General features: G+C 45.8%; 1 long non-coding RNA gene across 1 annotated transcript in view; it reads right to left on the bottom strand.

Annotated features, from left to right (window-relative positions):
- Positions 1 to 22,118, bottom strand: part of LOC116541310 — a 48,247-nt gene that overhangs the window by 17,819 nt on the left and 8,310 nt on the right. The window contains exons 4-5 of the long non-coding RNA XR_004264785.1: positions 9,619 to 11,256; positions 566 to 701 (exon numbers count right to left, since the gene is read on the bottom strand). This is a non-coding gene — a long non-coding RNA (uncharacterized LOC116541310). The remainder of the gene's footprint in view (positions 1 to 565; positions 702 to 9,618; positions 11,257 to 22,118) is intronic.

The following is a 22,118-nucleotide window of genomic DNA, read 5'->3' on the forward strand; positions in this document are numbered from 1 at the left end:
TTCCCAAGTCTGAACTAGCACTCCCTAGCCTGGCTTTGGCTAGGTTTCCCTTCAAGCCGCCGAGCCTGCTAAATGGTTCAGGGCCTTTCTCTGCCTACTTACATCATGTAATGCAGATCTGGATGTCAAGCTCTTGCAGGCCGGGGGAGCTGGCCACTTGAGGAGGAACTGTTTCTCCTATGAGTCAGGGCCCAGCAGCCTGGGTAGCGGGGGCCTCTTGACTGAAGCCCCTGAAGGGACACCCAGGATCTCAGGGACTTCGGGAGGGCCAGTCCTCTCCACATGGAAGGAGAGCAGTTCAGCCCAGCAGGGCAGTTCCTCTTGAGGGGGACCAAGACCCATGGAATCCACAGCCTGTGCCCTCTGGAGCAGTAGGCTCTGGCCTTGGCTTTGCCAGAAAGTCTGGCTTCCTCCCAGGTCCTTGGCCGTTCCCTCAGTATTGCAAATAATGGTGCACCAATGCAACCCTCCACTGGCCCTTGCCCGCACTACCTCTCATGCGCAAAGCTCCGGATGTGTTTGGGATCCCTCTCTAGGCTCCAACAGGGAGCCACGTTTGTCTTACTGGTCAATGATCCCAGCAGAGAGGAAAGGACAGGGGGTCATGACGGTGCTCTCCAACCAACATCTTTCCAGAGTCTCCAGTGTCCACTCTGTCCCCCATCCAACTCACCCTTCAGGTGGTCACCAGTGAGATTTATCTAAAACACGAAAGGGCCAGACCCTGATGAGAACATCTGTGAGTCTCCATCAGCCGAAGTCAGAGTGCAGGCTCCGGAGCATGGTTTACCGGTTTCACGGCACCACCCGCCGAGGCACGGTTCACCTCTGAACAGCACAGAACTGCTGTGGCGCTAACATTGTCGCTGCGTACCTGTATGTTCCTAACGATGCTGCTGCCCCCTACTTCCACTGTTTCTTTTGTCCCCAGATTTAGCTCAGGTGTCACCTCCTCCAGGAAGCTGTCCCTTTACCCCCAGGGTGGGTGAAATACCTGCTATCAGTGCTGCCGTAGCACTTTGAGAATGCTTCTCTTCTCAAGTTTCCCTAATGCATTCACTGTTTCCAGTGGGTTTGGATACAAAGATCCCCTGTTCTTCATTCCACTGGTTTTCTAGATATTACAATTCAAAAGAGGCCATAACAGCCGCAAAACTCAAGCAATGTAAAGAACACGTAATGACCGTAAACACATCGACCTGGAAGAACCGAATCAACACATGATGTGGAACTTCTGGGGTGCTGTCTCCTTCTAAGCCATTAAGTCCTCAAAGCTGACAACTTAGTCTTACTCATTTCTGTATCCCTGGAGCCTGGGACAGTACCAGCCATGTGATATGCCCACAAAATATTATTTATTAAGTTAAATTGAACATATGTCACAGTTTCCAACCAGACTGAAATTTCTACTTTTTTTTTTTTTTTTTTTTTTTTTTTGAGATGGAATCTCATTCTGTCACCCAGGCTGGAGTGCAGTGTCATGATCTCAGCTTACTGCAACCTCCACCTCCCAGGCTCAAGCGATTCTCCTGCCTCAGCCTCCAGAGTAGCTGGGACTACAGGCTCACACCACCACACCAGGCTAATTTTTGTATTTTTAGTAGAGACAGGGTTTTACCATATTCATCAGGCTGGTCTTGAACTCCTGACCTTGTGATCCACCCACCTCAGCCTCCCAAAGTGCTGGGATTACAGGTGTCAGCCCCCGTGCCCGGTCATTTCTACTCTTTTTACAATCTCCCTATCAATGCCCCAGGAGCACTTAATGAATTAAATTGGAGCTTTTAATGTATAACTCCAATAACAAGGAATGTTTCATCCTTGAAAGGTAATATTGGTTTTCAGAAGCCATCTGAGATTAGAATATCACCTGGCCTCAGATTTCCGTAGATGGATATTTTTACACAAATAATACCATACTGCTTATTTGATATCTGAAACTCTTATTCCTCTAGAGCAGAACTCATTCCCATTGTCAAGGCTGCAAAATTCTATAATGCACCATGTCAAATAGGCCAAGGTGTTGCTATATCAGCAGTGAGAGATTCTTCCGCCAGCTGAGGACTCGGCTGCTTTGCCAGAAATGTTCCTTCAACTAGACCACAGCCTCCGTTAGTCCCTGAATAATCCACATTTTCCAGTCTGTTATGATGCATTCCTTTCCCAGCTCCTTTTTAAGTGGCCTGATTCTGCCGCGTCACCACAGCACTGCCACGGCCCACTTCCTGTGGGGACTGGGTTTGGCATCGTTCTCTGACGCTCAGGTAGCAACGGCTTGGGGGGAAAATCTTTGAGATACCCAACTCCTAAGTTTAATGGAAAGGAGAGAAAACTGGGGCGCCAGCATGGGAACTCTGCACTGAACTCTGAGCACATTGTTAAGCTAACAAAGAAGACAGATTTTATATCACCATGACGAAGAACCATCGTACATCACCCATTTTCCTATAAGGTGAGGATTTGTTCTTCATCAGCGATACAGCTGCCATCCATTCAGGCCACTGTCAGAGAATACAACCCTGGACTACCTACTCCCACCTCTTTTAGAAAGCCTTGCTAAGAGAAGTGATGTTTAAGAAGGAAGGCCGAGAGTCACCGACTTCTGCCTTCACTCCTATCTACCGTCCAGGTTAAGCCACGAGAAAGCCCCCACTGGCCCAGTCTACGAAATCCTCTTTCACTAAAATGCCCTGGAATGTTAATATCGACCTTCATTGAGCATCACAGAGACGAAGTATGAAAGGTGACTCCGCTCTTGTTATAAATCTTCTTATTAAGGAGATTACTCAACATTCCCAATAAGAACGAGAAGGACAGCAATAAAAACCCGTGCGAAGAAAAACCCGAAAAACTCACAAATCAGAGGAGAACAGGGAGGCTGGATGACTAAAGCTAACGTGATATCCTGGATTGAATCTTGGAACAGAAAAAGGGTATTAGTGGTGAAACTGCTGAAACCGAAACGAAGTCTGGAGTTTACTAACAGTTATGTAGCAATGTTAGTTTCTTCGTTTTGGCAAATGTATCAAGGTTCTAGAAGATGTTGACCTTAGGAGGAACTGGAGGAGGAATATACAGGAACTTGGTATTATCTTTGCAACTTTTCTGTACATCTAAAATTATTCCAAGATTAATAGTTTATTTTTTAAAAAGAATTGCAGGGCTGGGAGAAGTAGCTTCCACCTGTCATCCCAGCACTTTGGGTGGCCGAGGCCATTGGATCACTCGACACCAGAAGTTTGAGACCAGCCTGGCCAACACACCCAAACCCGATCTCTACCAAAAACACAAAAATTAGCTGGGCATGGTGGTGCACACCTGTATTCCCAGCTATTCGGGAGGCTGAGGCAGGAGAATTGCTTGAACCCAGAGGCGGAGGTTGCAGCAAGCCGAGATCACACCACTGCACTCCAGCCTGGGAGACAGAGAGAAACTCTGTCTCAAAATATATAAATTTAAAAATAAATAAATAAATAAAAACTTGCAGGAGAAGCTTAGAGTCAAGAAAAAAAACACATTTCCCACGAGAGTCTTGTATGCATTCTCCTTTGTAACAACAAATATCCATAACTTACTGTTCATTTCTTTTTACTTTTGCTGTTTAGATGCGCAGAGCCAAATTCTGTGCTGAATTATATCAATTTTATTAACCCTTACAGTTATGACATCTGCTTCCACATTTTTCCTAATCTGAATTTCCCTTTTCTAGCAAGAATAAAGATCACTGCAGCAATCAACTTGGCTGTGCTTTTGCTCTCGTTGTCATAAACCAACTCTAATCTTTTCAGGAAGGAAGCTCTGCATTAATTATAAACTTGAAAATTGTCCAAAGGCAGGGGAGCAAGATTGGGAAGGCTTAGGAAATCATGGGTCATGATGTACAGCTGAAGGAAGCAGCCTTCTTAGGCAGAGAGATGACTCAGGAGACAAATGATGGTTATCTTCAAATGACTGAACGATTGCCCTTGAGAAAGCAGGAAAGACTGGCTCTGGTTGCACCAAAAGGCCGAATCCCAACCAAGACGTGCACATCATGAGAGGAAGAACTCCACTTGGCACACGGAGTAACTCACAAAGCTTGCCAATGAGCGAGTGGTTAGGACCCCTTCCCTAGAGAACCCTGAGCAGCACTTAGATCACTTGAACAGCATCCCAGGCATGCACCTTACACTGATGCAGCTGGTCAGCCGCCCATGCCCCGAGTAGCAAGGCTCTACTCTAGACCGTCCATCAGATATCCCTCATGGGAGAGGCCAAACTAGAAGATCTCTAAAGTTCCTTCCAGATGCAAATTCCGAGATTATATAAAAGTAGTTTAGACCAGCCTGGGCAACACAGAAAGACCCTGTCTCTAAATATTTTTTTTCAATTAGCAGGGCATGGTGGCACATGCCTGTAGTCCCAGCTACTTGGGAGGCTGAGTGGGAGGATCCCTTGACCCCAGGAATTCAAGGCTGCAGTGACCTGTAACCGTGCCACTGCACTCCAGCTTGGGCAACAAAGTAAGACCTCGTCTCTAAAAAAATAAAGTAGCTCATGTGGGTGATCATCATTAAATGTTTAGTCAGGAGCGACAGGGCGCCCTCTGCAACCACTATCTCTTTTAATCCGCCCAGCAAGTCTTCAAGCTGGCCCAGAAGGAGCATTTCTGCCCCACTGGCCAAGTCTTTTCACACTGCCCTTGTCTATAGTGCCAGTGCTTGCAGGCTGGCTCTGGCGCGATGTCCCAGAGGGAGAGTCTGAGACAGTTACACGTACTGTTTTGGGAGAAGGTATGGGTGACTGACTTAGGTGACCAGTTTAGTCAATCACTGTGGCTGTGGCAACCAACTCAATAATATGTTGATAAGAGGCCAAGTCTATCTGTTTTGGAAGGAAATCTACATGCCCTCAGCATTCCTAGCTTCAAGCAGAACTTCCTCTTCTCTCTTCTCTCTGTATCTGGGTTAATGCTGTGTCATTTACACAATGTGGCACCCACTAGCTATGTGGCCTTGGGCCAGTCACCTACCTTCTGTCCATTCCTCACACTCTCCAGGCAATTAGATGAGTATTTTTGAGAACCCTTAGATCTAACATTATAGATTATAAGTGGGGGTCAAGTGACATTTTCAAAAGCATCTAACAATCATATAACAAGCCAAGGACCATCTAAATGTTGCATTTCAAGCTTTCAACAGAAGTCCTCATTATAGATTCCTAATAATGGAAAGAGTGAGGCTGGTGGGAGGAGAGGACAATGAAAAGTGAAGCCAGATGAGCTACAGATCTGCCTTTCTTCATGGTCCAGGACACGTCAGCCTCCTGCACAAATAACTCACAATCATCCTGTGCCCAGCTATCACCAGACCTTCGGCTGAGAGAAGAATGCAAGTTAGAAGAATGCTCACTTGAGACCTCGGCGCTATTCGTACTGCACGGAGCTTTCTCCAACACAAGCACCATCCTATAAAACCCCTTTGCACTCAGCTCCTCTCTTGCTGACTTGCCGGTTGCTGTCTTGCAATGAATTTTCTTACTTTCTCTAATAAATCTGCCTTTCTTTACCCACAGCTGTTTACCACCTGCATGATACCAGCCCCAGATAGTCATCACCCATGACACTCATTCACCAGCAGTTGGATTTTTTTTAACATTCCCGAGAAGTAGTCATTCACCTCCATTTCTCACGTCTGCCAAATGGGGCTATGGGGCTTTTCCCAGGATTCAGCCCTCCTGACCTCAATGGGTTACCACACTGAGTTTTAGGACAGATAAAATGGAACTCTTGTATGATTACAGCATCTGCTGCAGGAAAAGGGCTGATGAAATTGCCTGTTATTACTATCTTTCAAAGGAAGATTTGGAAGCAGAATAGCATTGGCTCTCCAGGGAATCAAAATTAGGACCTTTGAGAAGGGATCTTGGACCAAGATTAGCAAGAGGAGGAAGAGGAGAAAAATAAATGATGTCCAAGTTTCAGGGGAGAGAATAGTAAGACAAGGGATAGAACAACTTGTCTCTGAATGCCAAGGTACAGATCGATCAGACACCTTCCGTGCCCTTCAATTACCAGCAGATCATAGGGAGGATAGAAAAAAACAATGAACAGAACAAACTGAGCTACGTGCAGCCGCAGTGCTATGGCAGCAGAAGAGGAAAAGCCAGGTTCTGCTCAGAGAAATCTTGGGAAATTTTATGAACCAAGCCACATTCGGACTAGGCCTTAGAGATGGTAGAGTTCTATAGATGAGGTCACAGGAGAAGGAGGAAAAAGGGAGATTTGAATCCAGAGGACAACTGATGAAGCACAAAAACAGTGGCAAATTAAAACTGTGACTTTCTATCAGACTGAAGGGAGTGGGGGATCCCAGAGATGAGAATGGGGAGGCAAGCTGAGGAACTAGTGGTTTCTGAGGAGTCTCAGCCTCACCTGGAGGCACTGGCGTGACTCGGAGGGTGTGTGTGCAGGAGGACGGCTCCTAGTTGTGTGCTTTTTTTTTTTTTTTGAGATGGAGTTTCGCTCTTGTTGCCCAGGCTGGAGTACAATGGCATGATCTCAGCTCACAGCAACCTCCGCCTCCTGGGTTCAAGCGATTCTCCTGCCTCAGCCTCCCAAGTAGCTGGGACTACAGGCATGTACCACCACACCCAGCTAATTTTGTATTTTTAGTAGAGATGGGGTTTCTCCATGTTGGTCAGGCTGGTCTTGGACTCTCGACCTCAGGTGATCCGCCCTCCTTGGCCTCCCAAAGTGCTGAGATTACGGATGTGAACCACCGCACCCAGCCCTAGCTGTGTTTTGATGACTCTGGAGGCACTGAAGGTGCTGAAATCAGAAGAGGAGAGTGAGCCATGGAGTCTTGGTAAGAAGTTCTTTATAACAGGCCAAGTTTACAACATTACAGGCTCCATCAGGGGCAGAGCAGTGACATTGGAAACTGTGGAACTGTCTGGGATATTACCAGAGTTAGAGATACAGGTTTCTGGAAGGGATTGATGACATTAAGCAAGAAATATACAGCGCTTTGGCATTTCCCCACTAGCTCAAGAACCTGTAGTGATTCCCAGTCCCACTCATCGGATTCCCAGCAGAAAATGGAGAGGAAGCACGTCTGATCACCAGTGGTCATTCCGCGGCATCTGCCTTCCAACCTCATTTGGGCCGTGGTGGCAGCCAAGCTCTGGCTCCCAGCATATGTGAGTCCTGGCTGAGTCCTGCGCTGGTGTTTCCTTATGGAACCCCACTCCCCTCCATTCCTCAAAACCCCTCATTTTCCTCAAAACCCACCTTGGAAGTCACCTCTAGAAAACTCTGCTCCTTCAGGGGCTGCCTCAACTATAGCCCCCAAATGACCATTGCCAACCGGACAAGCCCCCTGAACTTTGGCTCCCTGTCCCCCCCCAACCACTGAAGACTATCAGCACAGAATTGGCCGTGCTGCCCAAAGGGGCTGCGTCTGGGCTTCCCCACCTGGCAGAAATGATGGCTCCCTGAATCTCTCTCCAGCAGATGACAAGAAGACAGAACTCTGCGTCTGTGAGCTGCAGAGACTCCTGACTCGCAAGTCCTTGGGTCTCCCTCTATGTGCCACCCATTCTGCAAGGAGTCAGTGGTGGAATGTTCTAAGATGCCAACCTGTCACTGAAGCTCCCATTCCACCTTGCTGACACCTGATTGCCTGGGACTCATGGGTCCAGGACGACCTGCCATCCCCGGTGTCAGCAATCTACCAAAAAAGTGAAGCCTCCTAGATTTCTTTGACTAGGAGAGAAGAAGATATCCGGCCGTGCAGAGAGGATAAATACTGCAGATTAGATAACTGGACAAAACGCTTGAAATTACTCAATGGCACAGCCATCTTTTAATTACCTTGGAACAGGAGATAAGAGGAATGGAAAGCTACAGATAATCCATTAGTTTCTAAAAACCTTTCACATCCAGTGTGCCATTTGAAGATGCTTGCAAGACACAGAAGAGGCTGGTGAAGGGTTTTCAGGAAGGAAGTAAAATCCAAAGAACAGGAATAACACAATGTGCTCCGCATAGATGCTAACTTCAGCACCATACTGTTATTAACCACAACTCTACGTGCTCTTTCCCATTAATGGAATGGTTAAATCTTTTCCGAGTGTGACAAGTGGCTTCTGATCACTCCCTAGGGATTTTCTGTTCTTTAGCCACTTACCAGTCACAATAAATTTTTCTGCATCTCCATTTAAAACGTTATTCTCTGGGGGGTATTCTAGTTTACTTTGAACAGCCTGTAACAAATATCCCCAACCAAGAGCGGAAAGGCTTGCTCCAACCCACTCTAACGGGCAGAGAACTCTGCCCAGCCCAGATACTAAATAACTTCATGACTACAGAGCAGTGGAGCCAGGCAAGCTCCTAATGTAACTTGGCTCTCTCACTTTTACAGATGAGAACAGTGAGTTCCAGGAAGGAAAAGGGACATGTCCAGGGTCACATGAACTAATGAGTGGGAAGAACCTACCCCAGATATGAGTCCCTTCAATCCTGAAACCATATCTAATTTTAAATAGACAGGTTCTTTCCATTTTCTGGTTTTTTCTATAACAACCTGAAGGGGTATGAGATGTGCCCCAGGTCCCCTTGAAGGAAAGCCTTGGGGCCTGGCTGTGGGAAGCAGGGTCAGCACAGAGCTGCCAGCTCGCAGCTCCTTCTGGATCTGCCTCAACTAGAGAGGTCTCTTGAGACCTCAATCACCTCGGAGTCACCACTTGAGACCTCAATCATGTAGGGGTCACCACCTGAGACGTTGATCACCACCTGTGGAGGTCTGTCCTGCAGACCCTGAGTCAATGACGGATGGATGAATGCACTCTCACACCCAGTATGATGATTTCAAGAGGGCTAGGGATGGTCATCAACTGCTTTCAGAGGGCGATTGCAGCTAACCAACCATGCCTCCCTATACCTCCTCACATGTATTCAGTATAGATTTAATAACAGAGGCTCTAAGTCAACATGCTTGCAGATAATTAACATGGTTAAAAGAACGGTTTTATGAATGATAAAAGGTCTTGATCCCAGGGCCCAGAGTTAACACCATTCACAGGTAATTCCCCTTCGACCTTCCCCTGAGAGGACCATCCAGCACAAAGTTTACATGAGTAAACAGAGTAGAGACAAAGGGATGTGGGGTAAGCAGACCGAACTGGAAAGCTTTCTTGTCCCTAATCTTTTACCCTATGACTTAAAATTCTAACCTAATTAACTGGCTACCTTCAGCCTGTTCCATTAAAACTTTTCTGCCTCCCAAAAGGCTTGAGACTATAATCTTCTAACTTTCCCTAGTATTTCCCTAATATTTTGCAGCCACCCTGAGTGAATCCCAGCAGTCTGAGCCGCTCTCCAGTGCATGCTTCCTGGACACCCAGCACCGAGTGACTGAGGCAGGTGGGGTACAAGGGCCTGGCCATTTCTGCCCAGGAAGGGCTACAGTGATGCCCAATATTCACTCCAGGGCTCTGCAGTCCCACTCTCTCCAGAATGTGGTCTTCCTGCCTCCCCAACCAGTGATACAGCAGGAGAGGGAAATGAGACACCTGGGATGGCTGGACCATATCCCTGCCGGCCTCTGCCCAGCAACCCCAAACCCATACCCCAGATACCTTCAGTTCATGTGGAATGGGCCGGGTTCCAGGAGCCAGCCGAGCAGTTGCATGTATGCACGTAGATGCCCTCGTGCCTTCTCCTGGGGAGCTGTGGGTCACTCAAATCCTTGTGGCTCTGATAGCATTTGTTGGTTTTGCTCAAAGAGATAGGAAGTTTAAAAAATAAGGCATGATTTTACAGAAAAGCACAAGATACTTGGGTTCCAGTTATTTGACCATCTGTGGGTGAAGTGACCCTCTGTACAGTATCCTGGTTCATGCCTGCCACCCCAGGGTAATTATTAATAGTGCTGCCTTTCACCCTAAAAGGCCCCAACTGTGGTCACGCCATGCAAAAGTCATGGTACCTCAGAGCAAGTCTATCTGGCTGTCTATCCTCCTCTCCAGTCTTGGATATTTTGAGAGAGAGAGGAAGATGGTGTTCTGGGTGGTGAGTGGAAAGAACGTGCTTCCAGGACAAAGCTGGGTTTGAATGACCTCTGGACCAGGCACAGAGACTTTGGATGCATCTCCCAGCCTCTTATTGCTTTATCTGAAAAATGGAAGTAATTAAACACACCTAGCCCTCACACATGGTTGTTAAGAATACCAAGTCAAATACTGGATATGAAGTTCGTCTGAAAACCGTGAAGCCCTATTCAGATGTAAGTGTGGCCAAAATGCCTAACTATAAGTATTTGCTAAATGAATGAATGCTTGACTCATTGAATGGATGGAACAGAGGGAATGTTAGGTATAATGATTATCAATATGTGATAATAATAAAATGACAACCAAGTTTTTTCTTTCCCAAGTCAATGGGTCTCCCCTCAAGAGGTGAAGTCTAATCCCCTAGCCTTGAATATGAGCTAGACTTAGGGACACATTTCTAAGGAAAAGAACAGAACACAGCCAAGTGACACTGTGTATGTTCCAAGGCTAGACTATGAAAGGTACTTTAGCCTGGCTCTCTCGGGGCACTTGCTCTTCAGTCCTCACTGCCATGTTGTGAAGAAACCCAGGCGACCTTGGAGAGGCTGAGTATATGTGTTCCACTCCTCAGCCCCAGTGGAAGTCCTAGCAAACAGCATTAGCAGACAGCCTTTGAGATGCCTGGAGCGCCCATCAATGTCTTATTGCAACCTCACAAGAGACCCCCAGTGAGAACCACTTCCTGAGCCCAGTCAACAATAAAGGCTTTTTTTTTGTTTAAAAAAAAAAAAAAAGTCAATGGGAATGTGTCCTGAAAACAAGATGCATCTCTTGGAGCAAACTGCCTCCCAAGGATGCGAGAAAGGCCATGCCAGGTATGACTCTCTGCCTAGGAAGCTGGAAACGTACCGCCCTGCCAGCGGCCTCTGGGGTGCACCACCCAAAGCACTTCATTCTCTTTAATAGCCAATTATAACTGTCATCTCCGCAAGTATCTTAATCTTTGAAATCACTTTTGCAGGCACTACCACCTCTTGGGATAATGATTCCATAAGCTTCTTTCCTATGAAATTCCTCCAGAATTTGAAACAATATGTGCATGTCCACTGTATCCACTCTACTTACCATTTTAGAGATTATGATCATGTTCACTCTTCAGCTTCCTGGGATTTTTCATCACGACCCTTAATGGCCAGCCAGTGTGGCACCTAAAGCATTCAAGACCTGGGGAGTCAATGCAAACTTCCAATGAAACAGAGCTTAACTAAATAGCTTACTTGTTCATAGGTGTATAGTTTTAATAGGCTTTGAAAACAGCATGTGGGTTTTAATTTGTGTTAATGAATGTAGTCCCTACTGAAGTCCTTGCAAATAAATGCACAATGATCGGAACTGAATGTTAAGATTCTTATGTATGGTTTTTATTACATGTTAAAAGTGATATTTTTTTTGTTTTGAGACAAAGCCTTGCTCTGTCACCAGGCTGGAGTGCAGTGGCATGATCTCGGCTCACTGCAACCTCTGACTCCCTGGTTCAAGCCATTCTCCTGCCTCAGCCTCCCGACAGCTGAGATTACAGGTACCTGCCACCACACCCAGCTAATTTTTGGATTTTTTTTTTATTATTATCCTTTAAGTCCTGGGGTATATGTGCAGAATATGCAGGTTTGTTACATAGGTATACATGTGCCATGGTGGTTGGCTGCATCCATCACTCCGTCATCTACATTAGGTATTTCTCCCAGTGCTATCCCTCCCCCTCACCCCTTCCTCCTGACAGACCCTGGTGTGTGATGTTCCCCTCCCTGTAATTTTTGTATTTTTAGTAGAGATGGGGTTTCACCATGTTGGCCAGGATGGTCTTGATCTCCTGACCTCATGATCCGCCCACCTTGGCCTCGCAAAGTTCTGGGATTACAGGCATGAGCCACCACATCCAGCCCAAAAGCTATATTTTTTCCTTGGGAATAAAGCTCCACAATGCTAGAAAAAGAAAAAAAATACAGCCAAGAAGATGTTTGCATGTCTCATGCCACCCTGCTCAAAACCCTCCAGACTCACCGCTTCTTGCCTGCAGAATAGAGTCCATGTGACTCAAACTGATGCGCGGCCATCACAATCCTCCAACCTGATTGATCCCTCTCTCCCCAGCAAAGCGTCAGCCATGGTGATTTTCTCACTGACTGCCTCTCCTGTATTGCCTCTCGCTGTTGTGCTTGTTTGCCAAACCTGCCTCCCATGTCGTCAGTGCCTGTCGATCCTCACCCATAGTTCCCAATTCTCTGTTGTGTTTCTTTTTGTAAATTCTAAGGCTTTGCAAAGATTGATGTATTACGCCTTTTCTTCTTAGAGGTCTTTCAAAGAACAAAGAGAGAGTTTACATATTTTTTACCAAATAAAACGTATTTTATTTTACAATTACCATATGGGTCCCTGGGATCGTTTCTATCAAGAGCAATGTGAATAAGACCCATGACAGAATCCAGGTGATCTTATTTTTCTTATATCTTAAGACACTTTACTATTTCATTATCCTGGGAATTATTGTTATTCAATTACTATTATCCTGATAATTCCATCATTCTCCCATTTCAAAACTATTTTCAGCTGGGCATGGTGGTTCACACCCATAGATCCCAACACTTTGGGAGGCTGAGGCAGGCAGATTACGAGGTCAGAAGTTCAAGACCAGCCTGGCCAACATGGTGAAGCCCTGTCTCTACTAAAAATACAAAAATTAGCTGGGCATGGTGGCAAGTACCTGTAATCCCAGCTACTTGGGAGGCTGAGGCAGGAGAATTGCTTGAACTGGGACCCGGGAGGCAGAGGTTGCAGTGAGCAAGATCGTGCCACTGCACTCCAGTCTGGGCTACTGAGTGAAACTCCATCTTAAAAAACAAAAATTATTTTCATCATTTTTGGCAGGGTTGGGAACAACTGATAAGTGACCCAACTGTTAAGTAACAAGTGTTCCCAGCCCTGCCAAAAATGATGAAAATAATTTTGAAGTGGAAGAACGATGGCATTGCCCAGAAGGATGATGCAATAGTGAGACAGCTCAGCAGCCTTCCTTTTTAAAAACAATTTTCAATTGTTTTTTTAATTTTTTGTGAGTACCTACTAAGTGTATGTATTTATGAGGCACACGAGATGTTTTGATACAGGCATGCAATGTGAAATAGGCAAAGCATGAAGGATGGGTCATCCATCCACACAAGCATTTATCCTTTGAGTTACAAATAATCCAATTGCATTCTGTATTTTAAAGTATACAATTAAGTTATTATTGACTATAGTCACCCTATTGTGCTATCAAATAATAGGTCTTGTTTGTTCTTTCAAGCTTTATTGTACCCAGGAACCATCCCCACATCCCTCCCAACTGCCCTTCCCAGCCTCTGGTAACGTCCTTCTACCCTCTATGTCTGTGACTTCAGTTGATTTGATTTTTAGGTCCCACAAATAAGTGAGAACATTCGATGTTTGTCTTTCTGTGCCTGGCTTATTTCACTTAACATAATGATCTCCAGGTCATTTTTTTTTTTTTTTTTTGAGATGGAGTCTTGTTCTGTCTCTTAAGCTGGAGTGCAGTGGAGCGATCTCAACTGACTGCAGCCTCCATCTCCGGGGTTCAAGCAATTCTCCTGCCTCAGCCTCCTGAGTAGCTGGGATTCAGGCGTGCACCACCACGCCTGGCTAACTTTTGTATTTTTAGTAGATACAAGGTTTCACCATGTTGGTCAGGCTAGTCTCAAACTCCTGACCTCGTGATCCGTCCACCTCAGCCTCCCAAAGTGCTGGGATTACAGACGTGAGCCAACGCACCCAGGCTCCAGGTTGTTGATCCACGTTGTTGCAAATGACTGGGTCTCATTCTTTGAATGGCTGCACAGTACTCCATTGTCCACGCGTACCACATTTTCTTTGCATTCATCGGTTGATGGACACAGGTTGCTTCCAAATCTTAGCTGTCGTAAACTTAGCGTCTAAATCTTAGCTATTGTAAATGGTGCTGGAACAAACACAGGAGTGCAGACACCTCTTTGATATACTGAGTTCCTATCTTTTGGATTTTATACCCAGCAGTGGGATTGCTGGATCATCTGGTAACTCAATTTTTAGTTTTATTGAGGAACCGCCAAACTGTTCCTTTCATTTTCTTATTACCCAAAGAATGACACCATCTCTCAAGAAGTTGTAAAAGAAGGCAGGAGACACCATCTTTGTAGGGTGCTTTTTGTCTTCATTGAACACACTTGACAAGTCAAGTGTTTCGTTTTCCACCCATAAAGGCAAAGAAAATAAAATGAACAGAAAAAGACATTTCAAATTATTAGATGAACCAGAAAATGAAATGAAAAGAGACAGAGTGGCACTCTAGACACTAATAATGACAGTAAAATGTATCCTTAAAGTGAAAGCTCAGGCTATCAGGCCTCAGATGACACCATCCTAAGTAAGTGTCCTCAAACTTAAGAAGCAATGCGTGAACAGCAAATATTTTTTTTAATTATACTTTAGGTTCTGGGGTACATGTACAGATCTTACAGGATTGTTGCAAAGGTACATACATGGCAATGTGGTTTTTTAAGAACAAAAAGGAAATTTAGCATTCTCGCCCTGTTAATCAACAGAAAAGACTTCATCATGCAATAATGTATGACAAGAACCTGGATCATCTCCTTTTGTTAAAAGGACATGTGGCCGGGCACAGTGGCTCACACCTATAATTCCAGCACTTTGAGAGGCCGAGGAAGGTGGATCGCCTGACGTCAGGAGTTTGAGACCAGCCTGACCAACATGGTGAAACCGTCTCTACTAAAACACACACACACACAAACACACAAAAAAAAAAAAAAATTGCCAGGCATGGTGGCACATGTCTGTAGTCCCAGCTACTTGGAAGGCTGAGGTAGAAGAATCACTTGAACCCAGGAGGCGGAGGTTGCTGTGAGCCGAGACCGCGCCATTGCACTCCAGCCTCGGTGACAAAAGTAAAAACTCTATTTAAAAAAAAAAAAAAGAAAAAAAGGACATGTGACTGCAGTGTTTCATTTTTAATTATGTTTGTGGCTTACAATTAACCCAATGCAAGGAGGTCAGCTATGTATGCATTCTCATTAAAATTTTTAGTAAAGCTGTTTATACTACACTTTTATTCTCACTTTTGTAAAGTATTCACAGGATGACTTACAATATGAAAGTAAATAAATAATCCACTGGACATGGATGGTAACTGGCGACAACCCTTCATCCTGGCACCTGAGAACTGAGGTCCAGGCAGAGTCCTGTCTACCTCCTAAAAGTTTCTCTGGCTGTTCCAGACTGCCCAGAACTTTCTCTTCCCTGAATTACTATTCCAAGAACTTTCACCAAAACAGTCTGGAGGTTAATGCAGGTTCGTACTTGCTTGGTTTCTTATCTAACCCAAATCATAAAGTTATTTGAGGCAAAGACACTCATCCAACATTCAAGTGCTGTGATGGGGACCGCGGCTGGCCATGGAGACACAACAGTAGTGCCCTCATCCCTGCCCTCATTTACCCAGGACCTCGGCTGTACCCAGTGCCTCGGCTGTGGCAGTGCCAAACGCAAGTGCAGTGGAAAGGCTCAGAGCTTTAGTGTAGACGCACCTGGGTCTGAATTCCACCATCACCACCTCCCATCTGTGGGACCTTGGGAAAAGTCTTCACCTCTCTGAACCACGTTCTCTTTTATCTGAGAAGTCGGGATCCTATTTCCTTTCTTGAAGGGATGAGTATTAATTTGCTAGGACTGCCATGGCAGAAGACTGGAATGAGTGGCTTAAACAACTGCTGTTTCTTTTCTCACCATTCAGGAGGCGGGAAATCCAAGATCAAGATGGCAGCAGGTGTGGGTGCTCCTGTGGTCTCTCTGCTGGGCTTGCAGACAGCCCCCTGCTTGCTGTGTCCTCATGCCTGTCCTCTGTGTGTGTCTCTTTCTCTTCTTATTTTATACCACCAGTCATAATGGACTAGGGTGCACCTATATGACTGTTTTTTCCCTTAACTGCCTCTTCAAAGGCCCTAACTTCAAACACGGTCACACTAGGGATTGGGGCTTCAACATATGAATTTAAGGGAGACAGAATTCAGTCCATAACAGAGTGTTATGAAGATTAAAACCTACTTTTTTAAAAAGACAGTCTCACTGTGTCACCTGGGCTGGAGTGCAATCACATCTCACCGCAGTCTCAACCTCCTGGGCTCAAACAACCCTCCCACCTCAGCCTCCCAAGTAGCTGAGAGACTACAGGCACCCACCACCACACCTGACTTCTTTTATCATTTTTTTTGGTAGGGACGGGGGTCTCACTCTGTTGCGGAGGCTGGTTTCGAACTCCTGGCCTCAAGTGAGTCTCCCACCTCATGTTCCCAAAGTGCTGGGATTATCAGCATGAGCCACAGCATCCTGCCAGAGCATATGGCTGTGTCCATACCTAGTAGAACACAGATGCTCACGGTAAAAATAGCTAATTGTCAGCTAAGGTATCTTGACCCCCAAATTAATACTCTTTTTGCAAAACTTTTTAAGCAAGTTAATATGGTTTGGCTCTGTCCCCACCAAAATCTCATCTTGAACTGTAGCTCCCATAATTCCCTTGTGTCGTGAGAGGGAGCCAGTGAGAGGTAATTGAATCATTGTGGGAGGGAGGGAGGGTCTTTCCCATGCTGTTCTCATGATAGTGAATAAGTCTGATGAGATCTGATGGTCTTATAAAGGGGAGTTCCCCTGCACACACTCTCTTGCCGGCCGCCATGTAAGGCAAGACTTTGCTCCTCTTTCCACTTCGGTCAGGATTGTGAGGCCTCCCAGCCACGTGGAACTGTGAGTCCATTAAACCTCTTTCCTCTATAAACTAGTCAGTGGGTAATTTATAAATTACACAGTCAGTGCTTGATAAATGATGCACCCTTGGACATGCCTAGTACAGTGGTGAGCAGGTAGTAAGTAATCAGGGCACATTTGCTGACTGACTCTAGGGAACTGGGTTGTTTTCACACGCTGACTTGTAAGGAATAGCAGAGAAAGTACCGCATTTGAGGTCTGAAGAACTGAATTCAAGCGTAGATTCTGCCCCTTAGCAGCACGTGAGCTTGAGATGGTACTTCATCTAAAACCCATCTCCTCACTTGTCAGATGAGAATCACAACACCTCTTTTGCACACTTGCTTTGAAGCCTAAATGAGGTAACACCTGTGAAATCAACGCTCCTGGCCCGTAGCAGGAGATCAGTACATATTAGCCGAGTTTATAAGGGTTTGTCTGACTGTGCATCTCCATGGAGGTCAGTAACAGTCATGCTCCCAACAGCGTTTTCATACAGGTAAATCTGGGTTCAAATGAACACAGAGATAAATGTGACATGGAAACATGCAATGGATATGTCCCAGGACAACACAGGAAAGGATTCGAATAGGCACACTGGTCCATATCTTGATGTTCTGGGGTGTTAAGCCTTCCAGATTTTTCCCCCAACTCAAGGGACTCCCCTTTTACCCCCACTCTGACATACACACAAACATAGGCAGGAATATCTGTTTTATGAGGTCCTTTCCTTACCCCACCTTCTTCTATTGCTATTGGAATAAAGGGTGAGGGGTACAAGAGATTCTCCTCTGTCCATTCAATTCTCTCTTTCGGTTGATTTTACATTTGGGGCAAAGAAAGTGCAAGGTAATTCCAGAGCCCACTTTGCCAGGAAGCAGTGTTCAAAGACTACCCGGGTCAGGCCAGGGCACAGGCCAAATCTGGGGCAATTTGAACATCAGAAAAGAATTACAGTAAGTGTTTGTGGCACCTTGATGATTTTTTTAAAAGATCTATACATCCGTAGTGCTCCTAAATAGAAAGAAAGAATGAGAGAAGGAAAATGCAGAAAAGCTCTTTTTTACAAGAAACCCATTAATAAATGAGGATGGAGTGATAGAAAATGATCATCATGCAATCCCCAACATAATCATTGATTCCAGCAACAATCATCAAAAATATATTGAATAAAGAGTTATAGAGAAATAGAATATTCACAGTCTCAAGGCTATCACCTCACGATTCCTGACTGATTAGAAAGGCAAAATATATCCTTGCAATGGAAAGAAAGTACAGTTACCTTATCAACTAATTAATCAAACTTAGTATCGCCAGCAGTTGCCTCCTAATGAATCTAATCATGAAGACACACCAGACAAATCCAGAATGGAGACGTTCCAAAAGACACTGGGCAGAACATTCCAGAAAGTCAGTGTCAAGAAATAAAAGAAGTGCTGCTGCACTCCAGCCTGGGCAGCACGGCAAGTGAGACGCTGCCTCTGAATTACAAAAAAAGGAAAAGACCAAAAAATGTGCTATATAAGCTTAATTGGATCCTTGATTTGAAAAATGATAAAAGATAATTTAGAGACACTTGGAAATTTTTAAATATATATTAGATATTAGATGGTATTGAATTATGATTAATTTTCTTAGCTATGATAAGGATATAGGGACTGGGGAAAAGAACGTCTTTTTCTTAGAAGATACATGCATCACCACCATCCAGCTCTAGAACTTTTTCATTTTCCCAAACTGAATCTCTGTACCCATTAAGTATCAACTCCCCACTCCCCCTCCTCAGCCCCTGGTATCTACCATTCAACTTTCTGTCTCTAGGAATTCTCTCTTTCGATTGATTCTAGATTCTAGATTCAGATTCTTTTTTGGTTGATTTTAGATTTGGGGCAAAGAAAATGCAAGGTAATTCCAGAACACATTGTGCCAGAAAACAGTAAGGGCCCCTTGAGGGACCTCATGTGAATGAAATCATGCAGTATTTGTCCTTTTGTGACTGGCTTCTTTCACTCGGCACAATGTCTTCGAGGTCCGACCATGGTGTAACACGGGTGGGGATTGCCTTCTTTGGTAAGGCTGAATAATATTCCATTGCCTGGATAGACCACATTCTCCTGTCCATTCATCCCATAACCAACAGTTGGGTGTGTCTACCTTTTTGCCATCATGAATAATGCTCCTATGAACATGGCGGTAGTGTTTTAAAGATACATGCATAAGCAAAAGTTTGGCCAGGTGTGATGGCTCACACCTGTAATCCCAGCACTTTGGGAGACTGAAGCGGGCAGATCACAAGATCAGGAGTTCAAGACCAGCCTGACCAATATGATGAAACTCCATCTCTACTAAAAATACAAAAATTAGCCAGGTGTGGCGGCACATGCCTGTAGTCCCAGCTACTCAGGAGGCTGAGGCAGGAGAATCGCTTGAACCCAGGAGGTGGAGGTTACAGTGAGTTGAGATCGCGCCACTGCACTCCAGCTTGGGTGACAGAGCGAGACTCCATCTCAAAAAAAAAAAAAAAAAAAGAAAGAAAAGTTTGGTAGTCAATACCACCAAATATTAATAAGAGTTATATCTGAGAGATAAAACTCTAGAAAATTTTTTGCTTTCATTTTTATAGTTTTTTGTATAGTCTGAAACTGTTTTTACACTGAGCATGTATTGCTCGTATCATCAAAAAAAAAAAAATCACTCTCTTTTGTTGGGAAAATACCATTTCCTATTCTGTAAGTAAACTTTCCAGCTCAGGAAATTACTGGGACAATTGTTTTGTGGTAGAATGTTTATTCATTCAGCAAATCATTGAGTATGATAAAATACTATATTGTTTGCAAAGACTCTAGAAATGTAAGGTCCTCTCATCTAACCTTAAAATTGTTCTCCCTACTTTACCATGTATATAAGAACATCAAATAAAATATTCGCCAGGTGTGGTGGCTCACACCTGTAATCCCAGCGCTTTGGGAAGCTAAGGTGGGTGAATCACTTGAGGTCAGGACTTTGAGACCAGGCTGACCAACGCGGTGAAATCTACTAAACATAAAAAATTAGCTGGGCGTGGTGGAGCATGCCTGTAATCCCAGCTACTTGGGAGGCTGAGGCAGGAGAACCACTTGAACCTGGGAGATGCAGGTTGCAGTGAGCTAAGATTGTGTCATTGTACTCCAGCCTGGGCAACAAGAGCAAAACGAGAGGAGAGAGAGGAGAGGAGAGCAGAAGAGAGGGGAGGGGAGAGGAGGGGTGGAGAGGGGAGGGGAGGGAGGAGAGGAGGGGAGGGGAGAAGAGGGGAGAAGAGGAGAGGAGAGGGAAGGAGAGGGAAGGAGAGGGAAGGAAAGGGGAGGAGGGGAGGAGGGAAGGAGGGAGGGCCAGGCGAGGTGGTTCACGCCTATAATCTCAGCACTTTGGGAGGCCAAAGCAGGTGGATCACAAGGTCAGGAGATCAAGACCATCCTGGCCCACATGGTGAAACCTGGTCTCTACTAAAAATGCAAAAATTAGTTGGGCATGGTGGCGGACGCCTGTAATCCCAGCTATTCGAGATGCTGAGGCAGAAGAATTGCTTGAAGCGGGGAGGTGGAGGTTGCAGTGAGCCAAGATTGAGCCACTACACTCCAGCCTGGGTGACAGGGCGAGAGTCTTTCAAGAGAGGGAGGGAGGGAGGCAGGGAGGGAAGGAATGCTGAAAAGAAGGAAAAATCACCACATCAATGCTTGCTTCCTTGTCTCCCACCAATCCACATGTGTAGTTATTTTACCCAGTATGATCAGCTGACCTTCCTTTTACTACCCTCTTCTGAGTCTATTGTTCATTTATGTAAGACCTTCCAGAACCTATTCACGTTTGGGACACGCACGGCTTTGTGTGCATACCAAATGCAGTTTTTAAGCGTCAAGGTCTCCAGTGTCTTTCGGATGTGATCCGGCCCCATTCCTGTTTGCGCCCAGCCCCAGCACAGTGCCTGGCACTAAGATGCCCTCCAGGCCTGTGTGTCAAACGAATGAACACCCATATGGACAGTTAGCTTAGGGGGAGGGGCGGCTGGGTCTTGTTTAGATACACACATACACAGAGCTATGGAATACAAATAAGAACATTTCTACCCAAACCATGAGCCTGACTGACGGCCCTCTGGTGCCTTTTGTCTCCAAACAGCGAGGAATTCAAGCAGAAAATTTACTATTAATGGTTCCATAAAACATTCAGGTCCTGGATGTGGCCGCAGGGGAAGCCTGTGGCAGCGTGGAATACAGATGTGTTTCCCAGGAGGGAGCCCCATGCTCATTTAGCCTTATCTGTCAGGAAGCTAGGAGCCTGGACTCCCAGGGCCAGGCCTGGGTACCTCTTCAACACTGGGGCGCAAAGTCCCAGGGAAAGGCACCACCAAGTTTCGGCAGGTGCCAGTCAGTCACTCCAAAAAGTTCCTCTGCTAGGGATCTGTACGCAGTCTGTCATACAAGACACCCGAGGTTAATCTCATACCTTACCCTCGGAGAAACAATGCCATTATCTTAACCGACCATGTGGCTTCAGATTTTTTTAGGCACTAAAAAACCACATGTGTTCATGTGTTTCCACGAGACACATTTGGCAAATAATTCTAACAGTGCCAGCTCATGTGGATGCTTGGTAAATGCCCTTTGATTGTAATGATGGCACACAGAGCTAGAACAACCAGCTGTGTGCTTGTGTGCATGTGTGTGTGTGTGCATGCGCATGTGTGTGTGTCTGTGTCTCCATGTAGCCACCAGAGGCTAGGCAGGGTAGGGGGAAGCCACATGGGAGGGAGAAGCCATGGGGGAGGGAGAAGCTATGGGGGAGGGAGAAGCCATGGGGGAGGGGGAAGCCCCTGGGGCATAGAAACCATGGAGGAAGGGGAAGGCATGGGGGAGGGGGAAACTATGGGAGAGGGAGAAGCCCTGGGTGGGGTAGAAACCATGAGGGGAGGGGGAAGCCATGGTGGAGGGGAAAGCCATGGTGGAGGGGAAAGCCATGGGGGAGGGGAAAGCCATGGGGGAGGGAGAAGCTATGGGGAAGGGAGAAGCCATGGGGGAGGGGGAAGCCCCTGGGGTATAGAAACCATGGGGGAGGGGGAAGGCATGGGGGAGGGAGAAGGCATGGGGGAGGGGGAAACTATGGGAGAGGGAGAAGCCCTGGGTGGGGTAGAAACCATGAGGGGAGGGGGAAGCCATGGTGGAGGGGAAAGCCATGGTGGAGGGGAAAGCCATGGGGGAGGG

This window comes from Sapajus apella, unplaced genomic scaffold, assembly GCF_009761245.1.
Source record: "Sapajus apella isolate SASKATOON/1434 unplaced genomic scaffold, GSC_monkey_1.0 scaffold150, whole genome shotgun sequence".
NCBI lineage: Eukaryota > Metazoa > Chordata > Mammalia > Primates > Cebidae > Sapajus > Sapajus apella.